Genomic DNA, 17,738 nt, shown 5'->3' on the forward strand with positions numbered 1-17,738 from the left:
CTCTAAACATTGGAGGCAGTGATGTCGAGTTTTTGTGTGATACCGGGGCTTGTAAAACCGTGATAAAAACTAAAGTCCCAAATCTAAAGGCCTCCCAAAATACTATTTGGGTGAAATCTGATGGGCAGGTACACAAGGAGAGTATCTCTAATCCAGTTGAAGTGAGAGATAAGGAAACTGGAAGCATGGCTTCAGTTTCGATTGTCCTATCCCCAAAATGTCCCATAAACCTGTTGGGACGAGATCTGATGACTCGGTTGGGAATTGCAATAATTCCAGTAAAGGATGGCATGCGAGCATGTAGAGTGAGAGATGTGGACTCATATGCTGCACAAGCAGGTGAACAGATTTGCTGCTCCTATGCCATCCCTCCTGAACGAAATCCTAAACTTCCAAGCAGATTGCTGAGTGAAGCTCGAAAACAATTGTCCCAACCTGAATCAGAAATGACTTGTAATGCATTACATGTCACCATGAATATTCTCACTGATCCACAAGATGACTATATTGGATGTTTTTGCAGCGACACAGAAGTAACTTTAACAATCACTGCTCTGTACACTGATCGCAGGTCATTTGCAGCTGCTGCTGTGCTCCTGCCCGCTCCTCAGAAAGACAGATACAAATTGTCGGCTGTACCCCACATCTCATTGTTTAAACCTCACAGTATAACGTGGGCAGATGTGGGTTCCCGAATTAAACTTGCTGGATCTGTGACTGATTATGAGGACAAAGGTGATGGGTGGAGCTACAGTATCAGTTGTGACGTGTGGAAGCAAACAGTGTGTGAAGTAGCTGTCGGCAGAGCAGGCGCTTGTGCGCTTCCCTGACTAGTTGACATTTGTTTGAATGACAAGGAGGAGGGGGAATTGGCTGGGCTTCCTGAAAAACTGTGGACCAAGGGCCCATCTGATGTAGGACTGTTACAATCCAGTTCCCCAGTACAGATCAAACCAAGATCAGAGTGGCGTCCAAGGGTTAAGCAATATCCTTTAAAACAGGAGGCAATAAATGGGATTGCCCCTGTTATAAATGATCTTTTGACAGGAGGAATCATTAGGGAGTGCTCGGATTCTCCTTGCAACACTCCCATTTTTCCAGTTCAAAAGGCCGACAAAATTAATTGGCGAATGATACAAGATCTACGAGCAGTGAATGATGCAGTGCAAACAAGAGCACCCAATGTGCCTGACCCACACACACTTCTGAACACTTTGAAGCCTAATTAGAAGTTTTTCACAGTAATTGATCTCAGCAATGCATTTTTCTCAGTGCCAATTCACCCAGACTCACAGTTTTGGTTCGCTTTTACCTTTAAAGGACAAAGCTATACATACACCAGATTGCCACAAGGATTTGCTGTTAGTCCAACTATTTTCATTCAAGCTATTATGGCCTGTTTGGCTGATTTTCAGATGTCAAACAAAAGCCAACTTCTAGTTTATGTAGATGATCTCCTGGTAGCCTTTGAAACTGAAGCTGCTTGCAAGGCAGACTCCTTAGCATTGTTACACTATCTCTGCAAAACAGGGAATAAAGTGAGCAAAAATAAGTTACAATGGGTTAGACAGGAAGTGAACTATTTAGGTCACACTTTGTCGGCTTCTGGAAGACAGATACAAAGAACCAGAAAGCAGATTATTTCAGATGCACCGAAACCTGAAACAAAAAAAACAAATGATGTCATTTTTGGGGCTCTGCAATTACTGCAGAGCATGGATCCCACATTATGCGGAAAAAACACAACCGCTGCTAGATATTGTGCATGGAGTTCCCATGACAATGACAGAAAAAAATCATGTGGACACCAGTAGCGGATGATGCCTTTGTAGTGCTGAAACAGGCTCTGATAGAGACCACAACTCTTATCTTGCCAGACTACAATAAAACCTTTGTGCAAACAGCAGACTGCAGGAATGGTTTTATGACCTCAGTGTTACTGCAGAGTCATGGCAGCAAACTAAGACCAATTGCATTTTATTAAAAAAAACTGGATCCAGTGGCTCTGTCTTTGCCAGACTGTGTCCAAGCAGTATGCGCGGCAGCGCTTGCAGTGAGACAATCTGCAGATGTGGTGCTCTTTCACAAAATGGAGCTGCTGGTTCCACATGCTGTAGATGTGATGCTGCTGCAAAGCAAAATGAACTTTTTGTCACCAGCCAGACATCTGTCCTACACTGCTATACTTCTGTCACAACCACACATCGTGATAAAGAGGTGCACAATCCTTAACCCAGCAACGTTGATCCCGTTGCCAGGGGATGGAACACCACATAACTGTTTGGATGTTACAGAACATCTACAGCTGCCCAGAGAAGATTTAAGTGACACGCCACTTGACAAGGGGGAAAAGTGGTTTGTGGATGGATCATGTTCAAAGGATCCTAAAGGAAACAATCAAAGTGGTTATGCAATTGTGAAATTGCCAAACCAGATTGTTGAAGCAGAGAAGCTTCCATACACCAGGTCAGCACAGGCTGCTGAGCTGATTGCTCTAACAAGAGCTTGTCAATTAGCAGAAGATAAGGAAGTCACTGTATACACAGACAGTCAGTATGCGTTTTCTACTCTGTTCTATTTTGCGAAACAATGGGAGCGCAGGGGGATGACAACATCAACCGGTAAGCCGGTTACCCATGCCTCCTTGTTAAAAGACTTGTTGCAGGCCATTCTTTTACCTGCTAAACTAGCTGTGTGTAAATGTATTCGAGTGAACTCTCCACCTGCAGGTGTCTAAAAGGACTTGCTTGTCTCCCGTGTGGTTCTTGCAAAATAAGTTGGAGTGAGCAAATCTCTAACACAGTCTTTAATAGGGCTTGTCACAATTACCCCAAAGTTACCATTTTTAGAATAGCGAACTGCGCATGCACCGCGGCGCAGCGTTTTCAGACAAACACAAGAGCCGCACAGGTAGTGAACAGCTGGAGCACAAAGGACCAACTCGCGATTTTTTTTTTTTTTTTTTTTTATCAGAAATAACATTAACGGACCTATCATGGTTGCAACAAAACACTGCTGCTTTGGTGTCTGCCGGAGCGACTCGCGTTATGCTGACCGGGATCATATGAGGGGAGTTTTCTTCATCTTTCCCAAAGCCGCGGAAGAACCGAGAGAAATGCTTTCCCTGGGTAGAAGCTTGTAAACGGCAGGGATTTACCGTAATTTTCAGACTATAAGTTGCGTTTTTTTTCATAGTTTGGGTGGAGGGGCAACTTATAATATGTGGGGTTTTTTTCAAAAAAAAAAAAAAAAAGTGAAACCGCGATAAACGAACCGCGATGTAGCAAGGGATTACTGTAATTTGAATTTCAAGTGACGTCAGCAGCGCAGCGCGGCTGTTGTTTACAAAACGGACAAAGATTGATCACGGGATGACGAAGATGACGAAGGGCCCCACGTACTACCGGCATCATTAGCGGCTGTTGTGTGGCACCGCTTTGCTGGGCGGAGGGATATGTGACACGGTCACTGGGGAGAAAAGTGGTGTGTTGATCGCATGTCCATCTGCCAGGCAAATAGTGCCGTATAATTCACACAAAGAAGAGACAGACGGACATTACTGAAAGGAAGCTTTTATACACAAACCGTCATTATGGGGGACAAAAGAAATGCATATTATACGACTTTAAGTTAAAGGCAGTCGATTTGGCCCATTGTTGATGACATCATGTTGCGTCACTCTTTTCTTTCTTTATTTCCCAGTCACGTCTACTCTGGAGCTATACGTGTAACTCGCTAGTTTAATGTAACTTAGCGCTTCGTGCATGAATAAAATTAGCATGAACAGACCCTCATCATGGAAAATGCTAGAAGAAATGCATAAAAGCGACGACAAAAGAGAGACTGAGAAAGTGTGTGGCGCAGGATATACAACGCTATTCCAATCGGACACTGAGGAGGAAGACTTCGATGGTTTCAGTGCACAGGAGGAAGATGAAGACGGCTCTTTTTTTACTTTTACTGGTATGTTTTTTTAACCAGCCCTGTTAGTGCTGTGCTACCATATTGCTGCTGTGTTACCGCCGCGTCTCAGTGACTTTTACCGGTATGTTTTTTTTAAACCAGCCCTATTAGTGCCATGTTACTTCCGTGTTGCTGCGGTATTACTGCCGCGTCACAGGCAGTGTTTGGAAAGAAATGTTAAGGTATGTTATTAAAACTTTAAAAAGGCTTTCTGTGTATCGTCTTTCTTTGTAAATAACTCGCGTGCAATCTTACGTGTTGCTGCGGTACTACTGCTGCATCACAGGCAGCGTTTAGAAAGACATGTTATTAAAACTTTATAAAGGCTTTCTGTGTACTGTCTTTCTTTGTAAATAGCTCGTGTGCACGTCCAGCTTATAGTCCGGTGCGGCTTATATAAGAAAAAAACTAAAATATCCCCTAATTGTAGCTGGTGCAGTTTATAGTCCGGTGAGGTTTATAGTCGGAAAATTACTGTAATAATAAATTCCTCTAATCAACATCGTATCAACTGGCTTAGAACATTGCACGGGCTAAAAAGCCATACAATGAAGGAGAGTTTGTTTAGAAAGGCCTCTGACGTTGAAATCTTGTCTCCTGAGAACGACAAACTGAAACGAATGGTATAAAACATCCAACTGTCCCACCACACATAGTAAGCGAAAAAACGCTACTGTAAATTATTATGTTTTTGTTTGTGGACTTTGTTGAACTGAGAGTTTGTGTGTGTGAGACAGTGCACACAATGTTCATTATTGAAAATCACTGGCCTGTGGTCTTAGTACTGTAGGAGTCAATTTCTGTCATTATCATGTATAATGTCACACAATAAATTTGGTTGAGCAGAGGTGTGTGTGTGTAAAAGGAAGGAAGGGGTGCCCATGTGTATGATGTGTCTCTTTGCGGTAACACAGTAAATACTGACTGGTTGGCCACCCCTGTGTTATACAACGACTGGGAATGAGCTGAAAATGGTGAGAAACCCTTATCTAAGTGAAAAAATATCGCATACAAGAAAAATAGTAAGCGAGAAAAACGGTAAGCGAGAAAAATGGTCAACGAAAAAACGGTAGGCCAGAAAAGTGGTGAGCAAGAAAACCAGTAAGCGTGAAAAACAATAAGAAAAACGGTAAGCGAGACAAAACGGTAAGTGAGAAAAACGATAAGCGAGAAAAGCCATACCAGAGAAAAACAGTAAGCGAGAAAAAAACAATAAGTGAGAAAAATGATAAGCGAGAAAAACAGTAGAAGAGAAAAAAGGTACGTGAGAAAAATGGTAAGCGAGAAACACGGTAAGCGAGAAAAACGTGAAGCGAGTAAAACGGTAAGCGAGAAAAATGGTAAGCGAGTAAAACTGAGTGAGAAAAACGGTAGGCGAGAAAAACAGTAAGCGAGAAGGCCTTGGTCTTCACACTATTTAGCACAAATTCAAGTTCCCACACACTATAACAACAAGTGGCGACTATTGCTATATGCTAGAACCCTGGTGACTTATCATTCACACCCAGAACTCGTCAAATTCGAGGTGTGACGGCCCACTCCAGCTAAAATCTTGAAGAATACATCTGGGCTCAACGACACCGCATTGCACGCGTACACGGGTAGATTGAATGGATTGTTGTGTTTCCCTGCATTTTTTTCTCTGCCTCCTGTGTCCAAACAACAGCCCACGAATCAATTTCGACTTGCAGTCTAATTTTTAAAAGGCCCGCGAGACATTTTACATACTATAGAATAGAATACGGCCCGCACTTCAACTCTTGCCTGAGTGCATTGGACTTTCTAATCTTAACACCAGAGGGAGCTACTGTTCTACTATTACTGTTGATCAAGGCAGTTGGTCCACCAAAAAAGGACGAAAATAGACAAGGAGGATTTGGACCCCGGCGGCTCGGTGGCGCACTGGTTAGCACGTTCGCCTTCGATTCCACCTCCGACCCTCCCTGTGTGGAGTTTGCATGTTCTCCCTGTGCCCGCGTGGGTTTTCTCCAGGCACTCCGGTTTCCTCCGACATCCCAAAAACATGCTTGGTAGGCCAATTGAGCATTCCAAATTGCTCCTAGGCAACTGGTTGTTCGTCTCTGTGCGCCCTGCGACCGGCTGGCAATCGGTTCAGGGTGTCCCGTGCCTACTGCCCGATGACTGCTGGTATAGGCTCCAGCACGCCCGTGACCCCCGTGGGGACAAGCAGTATATAGAAAATGGATGGATGGATGTATGGATTTGGACCCCAAGATATAAAACAGTGTTTTTCAACCTTTTTCGAGCCAAGGCACACTTTTTTTATTGAAAAAATCCCGCGGCACACCACCAGCTGAAAGTGCGGAAAAAAAAACCCTAATATTTACAATATAAGTGTTATATTGTTAATATACCGTATTTTCCGGACTATAAGTCGCACCAGCCATAAAATGCCCCAAAAAGTGAAAAAAAAAACACATAAAGTTGCTCCGGAGTATAAGTCGCATTTTGGGGGGCAATTTATTCGACAAAATCCCACACGTCATGAACAAGCAACAACAGGCTAAACGATAGCAACAACAGGCTAAACGATAGGTATGCTAACGTGACAAACACAAACAAAGAGCTGAGAACGGGCCTGACGTAACATATAGAGTGATTAAGGACAACTATTACATGAATAACATGTTTATAAAACCATCGGTGTCACTCCAATTCATTAAATCCATTGATCGTTCGATACGATAGCAACAGGCTAAACGATAGGTATGCTAACGTGACAAACACAAACAAGGAGCTGAGAACGGACCTGACGTAACATATAGAGTGATTTAGGACAACTAATACATAAATAACATGTTTATAAAACCATCGGTGTCACTCCAATTCATTAAATCCATCCATCGTTCGATACGATAGCAACAGGCTAAACGATAGGTATGCTAACGTGACAAACACAAACGAAGAGCTGAGAATGGGCCTGACGTAACATATAGAGTTATTAAAGAAAATGATTACATGAATAACACGTTTATAAAATCATCGGTGTCACTCCAATTCATTAAATCCATCGATCGTTCTTTGTCAACAATGGGTGCGCGCGGCTGAGGGCGCTTGCACTTCAAAATATTCCACAGGCTCATATAACGATAGATAAACTATATTTCAAATAACTATAATATAAGCAATAATATTATCAAACTATCCGTGCACTTTAAATCCATTAAATCCATCGATCAAATTCCTCGTCCTTTGTCAACATCGCCGCGCGTGCGCCCTGACGTCAGCCTCGTCTTTATTCCACAGATCTAGTACATTAACAAAGTAAGAGGATAGACGTGGGTTTGGTAAACGGCTCTTTATTAAACAAAACAAACTTCCAAGCGCGTGGCAGCGTGGACTTCCAGACACGAGAGCTCCATGGCATAGGACCGGGCATGCATAATGGCCATGTCCGAGCCCCATTCACCGTTCGCTGACAGCCACTCGGCCGAGCGCCGGCCCGCCACTCAGTAGAGTAGGACCGGGCGTGCGTAAAAGCCATAATATTTTTTCAAACCTTCTATGTCACTCCAAATCCTTAATTCCTTAAAACTCTTTGTCCTCCGTGTCACTTAGAAATGATCACCGCTAATGATGCCGGAAGTCCTTACGTGGGTACGTTTGTCCTTTATGTAAACAACCGCCGCGCCGTGCCACTGACGTCACTTGAAATAGTAATCCCTTGGTACATCACGGTTCTCCAAACTTTCTTTCTGCTGCTCGATTAATGTTTTCAGCTGCATATTTTACAACTTGAAGTTTGTAACCTGCAAAATATGAGTTTCTTTTTGGTGCCATTTTTCTTAAGCCCACCCAGTTGATGAGTCACGGCCAACGGTGAAATTTAGAGCGCCCTCATCCAGTTTCGTCTGAAAATATAATTTTTTTCAGATGTAGTTTTTTGTTTTGTTTATTTGGTTGTTTTATCAAAGTCAAAATATGCTTTATCGTCGATTTTTTCATATACCAAGACACACAAAGAGATTGAAATTACGTTCCCACTATCTATTACCTATTATAGTATTATCTATACTACCTATTATCTCACACAGTGCAGCAGTATTAACATCTTGCCATTTCTTGGTGAGTGGGAACATTTCAAGATTGCCACTTTCCACATGTTGCTGCCAGAGTTGCACCTTGGAACGGAATCCATTTATTTTATCTGTGCTTGAAAGCAGGTTTTCATTAAGGCCTTACATTCATGTGTTCAGTTCATTCAGATGATAAAAAATATCTGCCAGGTATGCCACCCTTGCACACCACTCATCACTTGCAAGCAGCTTTGCGTAATCAGACCCCTCGTTTGTCAGAAACACTTTCCTCTCGCAGCTCATACACACAGGCCAGCACCTTGCCGCGCGACAACCATCGGACCTCCGTATGAAACAGCAAGGCTTTATGCTCCGCTCCCATTTCCTCACATAAAGCCGCAAATATGCGAGTTTTCACAGGTCGTGACTTTACAAAGTTTACTATATGCACACAACATCATCCAACACAGGAACGAGGTCTGCCGGTAAAGTCTTGGCTACGAGGGCTTCACGGTGTAAAAAACAGTGTGTAATGATCACATCTTTTCACCACATACCAAGCACAATGGAGTAGGTGCCGTTGCATCTCCGGTAAAAGTAAATCCAAATGAAAGACAGTTTTCATTGTATTACCTTGACTTTGCTTTCTTTTTACCTCCACTCATACTAGGGCCCTCATCTGGGTCCGGATTTTGTCCAGGGTCCAGTACAGTGTCAGCATTTTTTCTCTTCAAAAACTTCTCCATCACTTTCACTATCGACTCGTCTCGCTATCCACAATGACAACGTCGCCGTCAATGCTACATGCCGCTGCATCCATGCGTCACCAATTTTCTCGTCTGCAAGCACAAGGCAAATCGCTACCTGCTGCTGCCACCTTTTGATATGGAAGAGTACTACATGATTACTCTGCGCTACGCCGCACAGGCACACAAATTGGAGCATTTCCCACGGCACCCCTGGCAATATTTTGCGGCACACCAGTGTGCCGCGGCACCCCGGTTGAAAAACACTGATATAAAACATAGTACAACCAAAGAAGCGAAAGTCAGAAAGTGAGAATCACTGCTCTCACTGAGTGCAATGCCATTCTCAGTTCAGGTGAATAAGATATATTCCACAGTACGCGCGTGTTAATAAGCATTTATGTTCAGGTACACTTGTGACAAATATACAAATATCAATAATGTACATCAATTCTGTCACTAGCTTGTTTTTGCCCAGCACTTGCGTTTTTCTTGTACAGAGTACACACCCCTGTGCAGTGCATACACACGCAAAGTCATCTGATATCTTTAATTTCGTTTTCATGCACTTTACAGTTGGATATTGTGGCTTAGGAAATACTTATTTGTATTTTGGTTTTGTTTAGGAAGCCACTACTGTTGTTTATCGCTCTATTGATGTACATAAGTACATAAGTCGATGTTCAGTCTGGAATAAAGCCCACATTAAAAATATTTTGGTGTTGGTCAAGTCCTTCTATCCACACGCACACGCATATATAAACAATCAAACCTTGGTTTTCGAACGTCCCAGTTCTCGAACAAATCGGAATTCGCACGAAAAATTCGAGATTTTTTTGCTTCGGTTGTCGAACAAAATTCGGAGGTCGAACCTCGCGAGATGAGCCGAAAGGACCCAAGAAAACCCGACCGCGCAGCCCGGATGCCGGCTGACTCCGTTCATTATTGTATTTTCGTTACTTTGAGGATTGTATTAACCCCTAATCATGCCTCCAAAGAAAGCAAGTGGGAGCAGTAAAGCCATCCTAAAACACAAAGACGCTCTTAAAGCAACGCGACAGTGAGTGCCCGGCGCGCTGCGGTTGCACGATCGGCCCAAATTAAGCTCCCTGTGCACTGACGTCCACTTAAATTTTGGAAAGTACATCAGGACTTTGTGTGTGTGTGTGTGTGTGTGTGTGTGTGTGTGTGTGTGTGTGTGTGTGTGTGTGTGTGTGTGTGTGTGTGTGTGTGTCTGCGTGCGCGTGTGCGTGTGTGTGTGTGTGCGTGTGTGTGCGTGTGTGTGTGCATGTGTGTGTGTATATATACATGTTTGCTTCGTGTGCCGTTTGATTGACAGCTCCGGCGCGCTCCTTTAAGTTTGCCTCGCATCGTACGAGTAGCCGTTACGCAGCAGCACGGCGACTAACGGTCGCCAGCAAATGTATTTTGTTGTCTCGATCGATGACTTATGTTTGGTCTGTTGCCAAGAGTATTCCATTTAAGGTTATTTATTATTATTATTATTATTATTTGCCAATAATTCAGTGAAGCAATCAAAACTGAACCACGTCTTCCTTCCTGACCTACACCCGGGGATGAAAACAGCATAACCATCTGAGCCAACCCCCTATACAGTCCTTAGGCTCCCCAACAATATCAGTAGCAGTTTGCATTATTTTATTGCAATGTTTTTCCTTATTCAGATTTGTTTCAAGACTACAGTTAGACTTCACTTTGATGCTTAATGCAGTTATTGCAATGTTGTTTTCAAAGTCAAAGTCAAAGTCAAAGTCAGCTTTATTGTCAATTTCTCCACATGCCAAAGACACACAAAGAAACCGAAATTTCGTTCCCCCCTATCCCACGGTGACAAGACATGGCTCACAACAGACAAACAAGTAAACAAGTATAACAAAAGCGTGCTGAATAAATAAATAACACAACAATAAATAAATAAATAAATAAATAAATAAGAGGAGCAGAAAAAAAAGGAGCAAGTGCGCGTACAGCAGACGTTCCCGAAAATAGCGCAACAGTGCTGCACGCTACGCAGAAGGGGGTAGCGAGATCAGGGCCCTAACAGCCTGGAGAAAGAAGCTGTTGGCGAGTCTGGTGGTGCGGGAGCGCAGGCTCCTGTACGTCTTCCCAGAGGGCAGAAGGTTAAACAAAGAGTGAGCCGGGTGACTCACATCTCTGGCAATCGAGGTTGCCTTGCGGGCGAGATGGGAGGTGTAAATGTCCTTCAGGGAGGGGAGCGAAGCACCAATAATCTTACCAGCCGTATTCACTATGCGCTGCAGGGCCTTCAAGTTCTGTTCAGTGCAGTTACCACCCCAGACAGCGATGCAACTGGTGAGGACGCTCTCAATGGTGCCACGGTAGAATGTAGACAGGACTGCCTGAGGAGCACATGCACGCCTGAGCTTCCGCAGGAAGTACAGGCGGCGCTGAGCTTTCTTTGCCAGTGACGAGGTGTTTGCGGACCAGGAGAGGTCCTCACTGATGTGCACATCACATTTATCACAGTAGATTGGTTTATTTACATTTCAAAAACCAGAAGCCCTTCATTACAAATGTGATTGCACTTTAGTTTACATATTTAAAATATTCAGATATTAAGATGTGATAGACAATTTTTGCATGATTTGAATGAGACAAAATAGCATGTTTTTTTTCTCGAATATATTGTTATAATCATTTGTTTCAGATGTAATTATTTTCCGTGTAAAACTTAAATTTGTTGTTCAAAAAGTTTTTTTTCAAACTTGAGTCCTGAAAAAGAGGGGGTCGTCTTATAATCGGGGCCGTCTTATATTCGGGCCAATACGGTGTGTATATACATATACATATATATATATATATATATATATATATATATATATATATATATATATATATATATATATATATGTCTACATAGGTGTATAGAGGCCCATTTCCAGCAACTATCACTCCAATGTTCTAATGGTACAATGTGTTTGCTCATTGGCTCAGAAGACTAATTGATGATTAGAAAACCCTTGTGCAATCATGTTCACACATCTGAAAACAGTTTAGCTCGTTACAGAAGCTACAAAACTGACCTTCCTGTGAGCAGATTGAGTTTCTGGAGCATCACATTTGTGGGGTCAATTAAACGCTCAAAATGGCCAGAAAAAGAGAACTTTCATCTGAAACTCGACAGTCTATTCTTGTTCTTAGAAATGAAGGCTATTCCATGCGAGAAATTGCTAAGAAATTGAAGATTTCCTACAACGGCGTGTACTACTCCCTTCAGAGGACAGCACAAACAGGCTCTAACCAGAGTTGAAAAAGAAGTGGGAGGCCGCGTTGCACAACTGAGCAAGAAGATAAGTACATTAGAGTCTCTAGTTTGAGAAACAGATGCCTCACAGGTCCCCAACTGGCATCTTCATTAAATAGTACCCGCAAAACACCAGTGTCAACATCTACAGTGAAGATGCGGCTGCGAGATTCTGGGCTTCAGGACAGAGTGGCAAAGAAAAAGCCATATCTGAGACTGGCCAACAAAAGAAAAAGATTAAGATGGGCAAAAGAACACAGACATTGGACAGAGGAAGACTGGAAAAAAGTGTTGTGGACGGATGAATCCATGTTTGAGGTGTTTGGATCACAAAGAAGAACGTTTGTGAGACGCAGAACAAATGAAAAGATGCTGGAAGAATGCCTGACGCCATCTGTTAAGCATGGAGGAGGTAATGTGATGGTCTGGGGTTGCTTTGGTGCTGGTAAGGTGGGAGATTTGTACAGGGTAAAAGAGATTCTGAATAAGTAAGGCTATCACTCCATTTTGCAACGCCATGCCATACCCAGTGGACAGCGCTTGATTGGAGCCAATTTCATCCTACAACAGGACAATGACCCCAAACACACCTCCAAATTGTGCGAGAGCTATTTAGAGCAGAAGCAGGCAGCTGGTATTCTATCGGTAATGGAGTGGCCAGCGCAGTCACCAGATCTGAACCCCATTGAGCTGTTGTGGGAGCAGCTTGACCGTATGGTACGCAAGAAGTGCCCATCCAACCAATCCAACTTGTGGGAGCTGCTTCTGGAAGCGTGGGGTGCAATTTCTCCAGATTACCTCAACAAATTAACAGCTAGAATGCCAAAGGTCTGCAATGCCGTAATAGCTGCAAATGGAGGATTCTTTGACGAAAGCAAAGTTTGATGTAAAAAGAATCTTATTTCAAATACAAATCATTATTTCTAACCTTGTCAATGTCTTGACTCTATTTTCTATTCATTTCACAACGTTTGGTGGTGAATAAGTGTGACTTTTCATGGAAAACACAAAAATTGGTTGGGTGACCCCAAACTTTTGAACGGTAGTGTGTATATATATAAAAAAAAAACTTTTCCTCACCCCCCGTGGGTGGTCTCTTTTTCCCTTCAAGTTCGGGTCCTCTACCAGAGGCCTGGGAGCTTGAGGGTTCTACGCAGTATCTTTGCTGTTCCTAGTACTGCACTTTTCTGGACTGAGATGTCAGATGTTTTTCCTGGGATCTGTTTCAGCCACTCCTCCAGTTTGGGGGTTACTGCCCCTAGTGCTCCAATGACCACAGGTACCACTGAAGTCTTAACTCTCCAGGTTAAATGGGCGAGATATATATATATATATATATATATATATATATATATATATATATATATATATACACATATATATATATATACACATATACACACACAGTCAAACCTCGGTTTTCAACCACAATCCGCTCCAGAAGGCAGTTCAAGAAGTGAATCGGTCGAATTCCGAATCTATTTTTCCCATTACAAATAATGGAAAAAGATTTCATCCGTTCCAAGACTAAAAAATACGCCTTTTTCAAACATTTTTTCGCTTTTTTGTCCAATCGGGCAACTGCAGCGCACCGCCGAATGCGCAGTCGTAGCGCGCCGCCGACCGCGCAACTGCACCGCGCTGGTCGCATTATTGTGACAGAGCCGTAGCTGAAATTTAGAAAATATTTTTAAAGTCCTGATGTACTTTCCAAAATTTAAGTGGACCTCAGTGCGCAGGGAGCTTAATTTGGTCCGATCGCGCAACCGCAGCGCGCCGGGCGATCACTGTTGCGTTGCTTTAAGATCGTCTTTGTGTTTTAGGATGGCTTTACTGCTCCCACTTGCTTTCTTTGGAGGCATAATTAGGGGTTTATATAATCCTCAAAGTAACGAAAATACAATAACGAACGGAGTCAGTCAGCATCCGGGCCGCGCGGTCGGGTTTTCTCGGCTCATCTCGCTAGGTTCGACCTCCGAATTTTGTTCGACAACCGAAGCAAAACATCTCGGATTTTTCGTTCGAATTCCGATTTGTTCAAGAACCGGGACGTTCGTAAACCGAGGTTTGACTGTACAACGTTTGGTGGTATGTACGTACATACGTACGTACATCCATACATACATACAGTGGGGGAAATAAGTATTTGACCCCTTGCTGATTTTGCAGGTTTGCCCACTTGCAAAGAATGCAACGATCTATAATTTTAATCATATGTACATTCTAACAGTGAAAGACGGAATCCCAAAGAAAATTCCAGAAAATCACATCATATGAATTTATAAAAATTGATAACCGTCTGATGAGGAAAAACAAGTATTTGAACCCCTGGACAAACAGCATGTTAATATTTTGTAGAAAAGCCATTATTGGCCAGCACAGATGTCAAACGGTTTTTATAGTTGGTGACAAGCTTTGTGCACATTTCGGCAGGGATGTTGGCCCACTCCTCCCTGCAGACAGCCTCCAAATCATTCAGGTTCCGAGGTTGTCGCCTGGCAACTCGAATTTTAAGCTCCCTCCAAAGATTTTCAATTGGATTCAGGTCTGGAGACTGGCTAGGCCACTCCAGAACCTTGATGTGCTTCTTCTTCAGCCACTCTTTTGTTGCTTTGGCGGTGTGCTTAGGATCGTTGTCGTGCTGAAACACCCATCCTCGACCCATCTTCAGCTTTCTCACTGAGGGAAGGCGATGTTGGTCCAGAATTCTACGATACATGGCACCGTCCATCCTCCCCTCAATACGATGGAGTTGTCCCGTCCCCTTGGCTGAAAAGCACCCCCAAAGCATGATGTTGCCACCACCATGCTTGACGGTGGGGATGGTGTTCTTTGGGTTGTACTCGGTGTTCTTTGCCCTCCAAACACAACAAGTTGAGTTGAGGCCAAAAAGTTCTATTTTGGTCTCATCTGACCACATCACCTTATTCCAGGCCTCTTCTGAGTCGTCCAAGCGCTGAATGGCAAACTTCATGCGGGCCTGTACATGTTTCTTCTTGAGCAGGGGGACCTTGCGTGCGTGGCAGGATTTCAATCCATGACGGCGTAGTGTGTTACCAACCGTTTCTTTTGCAACTGTGGTCCCAGCTGCCTTCAGTTGATTCATCAGTTCCCCCGTTGTGGTTTTGGGATGATTCCTCACCATTCGCATGACCAGGAAGACCCCACGAGGTGAGATCTTGTGTGGAGGCCCAGACCGAGGGAGGTTGGCGGTGGTGTGGTGCTTCTTCCATTTCCTGATAACTGCACCGACAGTTGATCTTTTCTCTCCAAGTGGCTTTCCGATTCTCTTGTAGCCCATCCCAGCCTTGTGCAGATCAACAATCCAGTCTCCAGACCTGAATCCAATTGACAATCTTTGGAGGGAGCTTAAAATTCGAGTTGCCAGGCGACAACCTCGGAACCTGAATGATTTGGAGGCTGTCTGCAGGGAGGAGTGGGCCAACATCCCTGCCGAAATGTGCACAAAGCTTGTCACCAACTATAAAAACCGTTTGACATCTGTGCTGGCCAATAATGGCTTTTCTACAAAATATTAACATGCTGTTTGTCCAGGGGTTCAAATACTTGTTTTTCCTCATCAGACGGTTATCAATTTTTATAAATTCATATGATGTGAATTTCTGGAATTTTTTGGGGGATTCTGTCTCTCACTGTTAGAATGTACATATGATTAAAATAGTAGATCGTTGCATTCTTTGTAAGTGGGCAAACCTGCAAAATCAGCAAGGGGTCAAATACTTATTTCCCCCACTGTACATACATACATACATACATACATACATACATACATACATACATACATACATACATACATACATACGTACATACATACATACACACATACATACAAAATTGTGCTGATTTAGTTACTGTTGTCAGTGTTTGTTCTTTGCGTTCATGTTTCTTAAGCTCGTCAATAATACAGTTCGTAATCATTTAGTTTACTCTGCAATAACACGGACCGAAAGCTTGTGCAACACTGGAATTGGAATTGAAGCTACATGTCGCCACGAGCTATCCACCTATGAGCAAACAAAAAAACACACCAAGCTTGACATTGGACTGAAATTACAAATACGGATATATTAAGATAACACCTAATTTTCTATGGTACACTCAACTGTTTCGCAAAACTGTCATGTTGAAAGGCATTATTTTCGAGTTGAAATCACAACTGCATGTCTGGGGAGACTATTATCAATCTATTTACAACAACAACAAAAATCTTATTAACATGTGAAATAATGCCTTTGAGAGGACACCTGGAAAAACAGCAATAACGATTTATAATGCATTGTGTGATATCAACGAGTGGACTACCGTACTCAGTAGATTGATGCGACAGTCTCCGAAGATGTGGGTTTTGCCCTGCAGATTCGCTCTCCACCAAAAAAAAATCTAAACAAACAGACTGGAGGTGCAGAAGTGTGATTTGAATCGAAGGCCAGTCATATCACCCAACCACCTTCTAACCCAATCGCCTTACATCACAGGCGGGCCAAATAAACATTGTTCACCAATTAGGACAAAGATTGCTCCGATGAACACCCTAGCTGTGTCCATATTTGCACGTTGCGTCCTCACAAGGGTGGTTTTTCGGTCGCTTTTCAGGCTACATGACGCCATTTCCGGAGCGACGGTGACACGTCACGTGATACACGAATGCCGCCTGAAATTGGCCTTCGTTTCCATGGTGTTTCTTGGTATTACTTTTTAAAATATTTATTTAGGAACTGAGAACTTATAAACACAACTTCCGGTAGGTGTCAAACAGAGCCTAAGAAATAAAGACGCTCAAAAACACTCAAATACAAGGTTTTGTGTGCTTTGGAATTTGTGGATTGACCAATATTTACACATATAAATTAGGTTTCTGGTTAATGTATCATGGGCGACACAGTGAAGTGACTGGTTAGCACATCCACCTCACAGTTCAGAGGTTACGGGTTTGGTTCCACCTCCGGCCCTCCCTGTTGGAGTTTGCATGTTCTCCCCGTGCCTGTGTGGGTTTTCTCTGAGCACTCCAGTTTCCTTCCACTTCCCAAAAACATGCATGGTAGGCTGATTGAGCACTCCAAATTGTACGTAGGTGTGAGTTTGAGTGTGGATGGTTGTTCGTCTCTGTGTACCCTGCGATTGACTGGCAACTGGTTCAGGGTGTCCGCCGGCTTACTGCCCGATGACGGCTGGGATAGGCTCCAGCACGCCCGAGACCCTCATGGGGACAAAGCGGTACAGATAGTGGATAGATAGATCGATAATAATAATAATAATAAGAGATGGATGGATAATAATAATAATAAATTGTATTAAAACACACCTTTTTTTACCCAATAGTACCCCCAGGTGTACACAAAAAATAGTTGAAAATAAACCAAAATAAGGCGGCTCGGTGGCGCACTGGTTAGCACGTCCGCCTCACAGTAAGGAGGGTGCCCGTCCAATTCCACCTCCGACCCTCCCTGTGTGGATTTTCTCCCAGCACTCCAGTTTCATCCCACATCCCAAAAACATGCTTGGTAGGCTAATTGAGCACTCCAAATTGCCCTTGCTGTGAGTGCAAGTGCGGATGGTTGTTCGTCTCAGTGTGCCCTGCAATCGGCTGGCAACCGGTTCAGGATGAGCCCCGACTACTGCTCGATGGCCGCTGAGATAGGCTCCAGCACGCCCGCGACCCCTGTGGCGAAAAGCGGTATAGAAAAT

The 17,738-nt window shown here is 43.4% G+C and overlaps 1 protein-coding gene across 32 annotated transcripts in view; it reads right to left on the reverse strand.

Moving 5' to 3' along the window:
* The window catches only part of bcas3 (BCAS3 microtubule associated cell migration factor), a 287,913-nt gene extending 271,276 nt beyond the window's left edge, over window positions 1–16,637 (reverse strand). For 8 of the 32 annotated variants that reach the window (XM_049725750.2, XM_049725739.2, XM_049725744.2 and 5 more), the window contains exon 1: window positions 16,361–16,633. The gene's annotated coding sequence lies outside the window, so the exon portion shown is untranslated. Of the gene's footprint in view, window positions 1–8,633; window positions 9,739–16,355 lie in introns of those variants that run through there. The other 24 variants (XM_049725730.2, XM_049725754.2, XM_049725726.2 and 21 more) reach the window with 10 other exon arrangements.
* Window positions 16,638–17,738: the final 1,101 nt, after the last annotated feature.

Source organism: Syngnathus scovelli, chromosome 7 (assembly GCF_024217435.2).
Source record: "Syngnathus scovelli strain Florida chromosome 7, RoL_Ssco_1.2, whole genome shotgun sequence".
NCBI lineage: Eukaryota > Metazoa > Chordata > Actinopteri > Syngnathiformes > Syngnathidae > Syngnathus > Syngnathus scovelli.